The sequence below is a fragment of the Apostichopus japonicus genome, chromosome 8, assembly GCF_037975245.1.
Source record: "Apostichopus japonicus isolate 1M-3 chromosome 8, ASM3797524v1, whole genome shotgun sequence".
Taxonomy (NCBI): domain Eukaryota; kingdom Metazoa; phylum Echinodermata; class Holothuroidea; order Aspidochirotida; family Stichopodidae; genus Apostichopus; species Apostichopus japonicus.
Genome location: NC_092568.1, coordinates 107,619 through 114,459, shown reverse-complemented (window position 1 = coordinate 114,459; position 6,841 = coordinate 107,619). Strand labels below are relative to the sequence as shown.

Here is a 6,841-nt window from a genome sequence, read left to right as displayed (position 1 = left end):
ATTTGCTTTTATTGTAGATCACATTTCTAAATCAAAATCAGAAAGTTTACCTCCATTTTCACTTTCATACTTTACCGACAATACGGGGGTGTTAAGTATGTATATAGGGTGAGTTGTGCCGCAAAGAGGCGAGTTTTGATTATATGCCTATATACGTATATATTCGTTTACATAGTTGCGATTTTCAAACCCACAGACATATTTTTGTTGGTTTTGTAGCGATTATGTTAAGCTACATATTGCGTTGGGTTACAACCAGGGCTGTTAAGGGGGCGACGTGGGGCGGGATGCATCCCGGACGTGTTGTGAAATAGAGGTCCGAGAAAATATCCAGGAGGCTCCGAAGAGTGATTATGACGGGGTACCGGTGACATTATTGTCGCCGGGTCCTACCCGGCTCTCTTGGACTTTGGTTGTATTTTTTTTCGATATTATTACCAAACCTTGTAATTTTCAGACATGATATTAGTCTTAACAAAATATATGAGTAGTTACTACCATTTGGCCCGCTCCTTGTTAGAGATTTACAAACCGTAGAAATTTTTGTGTCAAAAAATTTCTTTAGTCTTTTATTCGCAATCCCTTGAAATGTGTTATGCCTAATTTGATCTCTTCTGGTGCGACTTTTCGCGGGCTAAATCAGCAGACTATTTTTTAATGTATATTGTATCGTCCCTGTAACGGACGAGTACAACCACAACATCATGTGCCAAAGTGGACATGATCTCAACTGATGACGTAAATTTGTGGTATTTTGCTCCGCCAAAAATAACTATATATAGGTCTATGGATTTATTAGTTTTTAAAACTGATTTAAAAGTTATTTAAATATCAATGTATATACCAGGCGCGTATCCAGGATTTTCAAACCCGGGGGGCGCGAATTACTATCTAAGCGGAGCGCCACCATCGGTTGGCGCGCAGCGTACAAGAAAATTTCTTGTTTTGAAACCCCCCAGATCACCGGAAACGGCACTTCTCGGGCTTGAAATGACCAACCAGATATACACTTTTTGCCTGAGAACCAAGTATTTCCTAATAGTTTTTTTTTTCCATCCATAACCTTTTTGAAGATTGTCAACCCGGCACACATCATGTTCGACCTGATCGCATCTCCTGTGGATCTTTGCTTTTGTAGGTGATTCTACGTCGCGGCCCACAATACCCGTCGGCCCCACTTTTCAAGGTTTTAAGCCCCTTGTTCAGAATTTGAAAATTCACATTTCTCGTGAATAAACTCACTTCATGACATACCCATAATGTTGTACAAAATTTCATCTAAGGACAACCAATATAGAAAAACTTCCTTCAACCCCTAACAGACCGGTCAAAATTGCACGAGTAGAGGGAAGTGTGATGCAGAATGTTGGTCAGAAATTTTCTAAAATCCAGACACAGTTAATTTATTGGTGTAGAAATATTAAAACCTCTTATAACGGCTATTATAAAACTTGGTTGAAGGAAATGAAAAAAATAGCAGATATTTCCGAAAGCGAACACTACACACATAGGCGTAGGAGGCGCGGCGGCAGTGGCGAGCTAGGGGTATTGGTCAGGAGGGGCGAGAATGGTCTGTAGGGGCGCTTTGGACACTATCTAAGCGGAGCGCCACCACTGGTTGGCGCGTAGCGCACAGACAATTTTTGAGTAAAGATGCTCCCTAGATCGCCGGAAATGACCCTTTCAGGGCCTGGCTAATTTGCAGATAAACGAAGAATAGGGTGTCATCGCCAAATTACACCAACAAAATGTGACAAATGTCAATAAGTAGATGAGAGCGCAATAAAAAAGTCAAAAATCACGAATAAGTAAAAAGTGGTAAAGAGCTGAAAAAGGCGCCAGCAATCCATTTGAGTCCGTCGGGGGGGGGGGGCATCCGCCCCCCTGACCGTATGGACGCTCCACCACTGCGCGGCGGAGGTGCAGCCCCTAATTCGCCATAATGTAAAAGAAACTTTTGACATAATTGGACCTCCATGCTTTTTATACATCTACATGAGACATGTCGTTGTTTACATTAGCATCCCGCGGTATACTGCGCAATTTTAACGGACCGTACGGTACATGATGGCATGCGATGTAATAACCGATGCTTGCTTATATGATATTGACATTGACACGTTGAACGCGCGCTTCGCGCTTGAAAATTTTTGGTTATTTTTTCAGGCAAGTCGGACAGTTTTGAGGATTTTCATCCTGGAACGCCATTTCATGCTCACTGATATGATGTGATATCTGCTGTTTGCGTTACAAATTCGAACAGGCGCGTAGCGAGGAATTTGCCAAGGGAGGGGCGAAGCCTGTAGGCAAATTATCTAAGCGTAGCGCCACCATAGGTTGGCGAGAAGCGTACAAGAAAATGTTGGCCGAAAATGCCTCCCAGATCGCTGGAAATGGCTCTACCCAGGACCATTTGTTAGCGCGAAGCGTACAAGCAAATTTTGGCCGAAAATGTCTCCCAGATCGCTGGAAATGACACTTCCCAGGCCTTGTAAGTTGCATCTAAGCACTTTCTATTTTGAAATTACTTAGCGATATCATTTAAAAAAAATGCTGAATGGGGGGGGGGGCGGTCGCCCCCATCCCAAAATGCGTCATGTTCCCCGACGACACGGTCGAGTTCGAGACCAGCCACAGTTGGTTTCATAGCACAATTCTACACACGCGTTATGATAGACCATATATAGTATATATATAGATCATTAGTGAGAGAGGAAAATGGAAACGTCAAAAAAATGGAGTTGTCGGTGTAAGGGGGTAGGGTGAGGCACACTTTTACGAAATCATTGATCCGTCACTGGCTACCCTTCAGCGCTGTAATGATGTCACTGTTCCTCTTTCTCTTCCCGGTGTCTTCGCGTTTTTCTTTTACTCCCTCCTTTTCTCCTTCTTCTCTCTTTCTTCTTTTTCTTTTCCCTTCCTTCCTCTCCCCCTCCTCTTTTTCCCCTCTTTTTTCCTTTTTTCTTCTCTTTTTTTTCTCTCCTCTTTTTCTTACCCGGGGGGCGCGCGCCCCCAACGCCCCCCCCCTGGATACGCACCTGTATACGTAGTGGTATCATATAGTCCCTTAGCTCAGTTTCATACTTCCGGGAAGTGTTGGAGACTCCGCAGCAAGCGGTCTCAAGAAGGAAGTAAAGCTTGCAAGATGCACCCGATCAAGATTTCTTCATATTTCTTTCTTTCAACAACTTATTTAATGCATCGAATTGCGCATAATGTAGATAAATGATTACTAAAGACAAAAGGCCTTAAAAGCTAACTCATTGTCGTCATTGTTTTGAATGATTCATTTGTACGCTTGTTACGCAATATAGACACATCTATAATAAGAGGTCTTTCGAATGAAGTAAAGGTCAATTTGTATCTATGTATTTCTTTAGATCCTCCTGCAAGCAGGAACTCGCGAAGAAGCATATCATTGGCTTATCAAAGCCGCAAGCTGACCCAAGTCAGTCTCTTAGATTCATAGTTAAAGTCCATGATGATGAATTGTCAATTGTCAACATCTCTGTAACTGCATGACGACATACATTAATCTTGGAGTGACTCGAACTCGGGAGCTTATGATTGAAAGGCACCGGCGCTAACCACTGAGCTAACTCTCCTGGTCAACTTGATACGCCATACTTCAGGGGCGGCGGTAGAGGGCTTAATCTAGTTGGGGGTTATGGAACATACATATCACCTTGATGTGATTGGGAACATCTCACAAAGGGTAAACATTAAATACCGTTTTCTCTTAATTTCTTTTCAAACGCATGGCCCTTGTTTTTAATTAAAAAATTTCAGTTTTCAACAAAGGTATACTATTTATAAAACAAAAGGGGACAGTTTACTCACAGAAATGGAAAAGAGGGGCACTTTAGATTTTGTTTCACAAAACTGAGAGTATACAAGATGATGGTGGTCCTTGTTTAAATAGGTTACTTTATTTTATGTACGATTAGTATGTAACAAGCTTAGTCAATAATCGCCATAAGCCTAAAATTAGGTAATATTTTCCAGTACTAATTGCCTTGTGATACGAAGAATTTAATTAAAGGTGAGATTTCTTTGTTTCTCCTATTGTGTAGTAATTTCCAATAATATGTGCGATTGAATCACATACACACCTGGTTCAAACCGAGTGTGAGATTAAATAATTTGTCAACTTATCCATACGTTTATTATAAAACCCAAGAACCATATGAATATTTTATATGATATAATACCTAGAACTTGGCAGTATTTATGAAATGTTGAGATATATAATAAGGGGTTAATCAACGGTCTAGCGTGTGTTACTCACAGGATTAATGCACGATCGGGGGATAATGCAAGCGATGCACGAGGGCGGAGCCCGAGTGCATCCAGCGATAGCATTAACACCCGGAGTGCATTAATCCTGTGAGTAACGCACGCTAGACCGTTGATTAACCCCGTTCATTTATACACTACCATTTGTGTGGGGGAAAAATCATAAAACAAAACATTTTTGGTTACATATAACCAAAGATTTATTAAAGTGATGCCCCGTAATTTTACCGTGCGTTACTCACAGGATTAACCACTGTCAGCTGACCTGAATGGACCAATAGGATTTAGGAATCTTTACTAAGTATGAATGAACTCCAGATTAGTAGTATCCGAATCGACGCAACGCGAAATAAATTGATGGAAGGATATTACCTGTGGACCGTAACGGAAATACTAAATGCCAAAATGAAATTTTCTGATTTTAGTTCTGTCACATATAACTTCCCCATGTGAGGTAATCACCTACACAAAGATCACGTAAGTTCTCCCCCCCCTATATTACCTCTACCCTTACCCCTGCCTGTATTATTTCTTTTTGATTAGCTTAATAAAGATAATCCTATTGAATTGAAATTAAATCAATCTCAGAGTTTACTAAAACAACTTTCTGGTGTGTATGTGTGTGTCATGCACTGACACAAGTCACTTTCCAGATGCAAATGAAAGTGAGAAGAAAAAGATGAAGAACTAAATGAAAAACCCAAAGGGAGACTTGTGAAAACTAGCTTACTCATGTTTTATTTAGGGTGGGGGAGGGGGTGGGGGAGGGTGGTGATTGTGTTTGCATTGGCATTCACATGACATGCTATTTAGTGAAATGTATGGGGCGCAACAAAAAGAGGGCGTAATTCCATTTTTACGTCCTTGCAAAATATAGGGCGTCATTTTGAGGGCACTCTTTCTATATATATCAGAGAAATTCAATTGCAACGATATATATATATATATATATATATATATATATATATATATATATATATATATATATATATGTCACCAAAACAGACCTAGCATTTTTCGATACAAATGATAAACGCCTACAGTGGAATTATAACCTTAAACCTTACCGGTTTCGAACCTCTGGACATACAACCAGCGTCCACAGTCATAGGTTGGGGATGGGGGTGGGGGATCGGGGGTCGGGTATCGGGTTAATGATTTGGATGAAAGATAAATGGGCCAGCACAACTGCCAGCCAACAGGTAAAGAAACATGATAATAGCAGTGAATTCAGAAATATCAAGAAGAGGGCAGCACTCCTCTTCTCAATATAAAGCGCATTGAAATTTGTTACAATCTATGGTGAGATCTGTTGGCACTTACTTTGGGGACAAAGATCAATTTGTTCAAAACAAGGTATACTTAGCACGTGTCGCGCAACAAAATTACTTTCATTTGGCCGCTCTTTCTTATTCATCACTATCTCTGTAGCAATGATGGTATTTTTTCTTTCAGTCTATTTACAACCATTGTAGAAAACATTGACAAATATGCAAATTATGCAAGATTATTACACAAACTATATACATTTTGGAAATTGTTTGTAGTGTTCCTGTTCTACCAACCGAGCTGTCATAGGACACTTGTTACGGGTTGTTGACTAATTATGGTAATTAATATAAGAATAAGTTAACAAATGACAAAGTTATTCGTAGTCAGAACTTCTATAGACAGATATAATGTAGGTTTTCAAAAATGAAAGTCCTGTCAAGTCAACAAGTATAATGTTATGGAGGTTGAATTTACAAGGAAGCGAACGAACGACCTACATAGAAGTCGTCAATTTAACTACAGTGTTCTCGCGCTACCAAATGAGAGCTATCGAAGGACACTTGTTGCAAAAAACTTAAGAGTAATTTACCAAAACGTTCCAGATATTCTTCACCAGTTTAGACTCGTAAATGATTGATTAATAAATGTAGATGATTTTCCACTTTATCAAGTTATTTATATAGACACACTGTCTTCTCACCATCGCTGAAGAATATGTTTTACCTTTCTTTATGATTGCTTGATATGAAGTCCTGCTTAGTCAACAAGTCAAAAGCTATGAAGACTACTATGTTCTAAATGTCTTGGAATTTCGCAAAAAAGAATCCTTCGAGCCGGAATCGAACCAGCGACCTAGAGATGACTTTATCTAACTACAGTCTCCCGCTCTACCAACTGAGCTATCGAAGGAAGCTGATAATAAGTAAATATTAATTAATTATTAACGTTTCATTAGGTTATAAAGAGGCATTTCTTACTCAGGCACGTTCGTGTAGGACGCCTTCACATAAGATTCTGGACGCTAACTGTCACACCGGGTAAATAATCGAAAGATATTTTAAACTACCTTTAACTTCGTTGACAACTTTACCAACCCATCAGTCGGGGAGGGGGGGTAGGAAGCTTCCAAAAAGTGTGGGGGGGGGGCACAACATCAGAGGGGCACTTTCGCATTCCACAACCACCACTAGTTATGCTATAAACCGATACACACCGGCCATATATATATGATGTGTTAGTAGGCTATTTAATATACTATTTATTGAGATTGTTT

At 40.0% G+C, this 6,841-nt stretch overlaps 1 non-coding gene across 1 annotated transcript; it reads right to left on the bottom strand.

The window, feature by feature from the left end:
* Positions 1 to 6,392: 6,392 nt before the first annotated feature.
* Trnay-gua (transfer RNA tyrosine (anticodon GUA)) lies at positions 6,393 to 6,477 on the bottom strand. Its single transcript is given in 2 exon segments — positions 6,393 to 6,428; positions 6,441 to 6,477. It is a non-coding gene; the product is annotated as a tRNA-Tyr (tRNA).
* Positions 6,478 to 6,841: the final 364 nt, after the last annotated feature.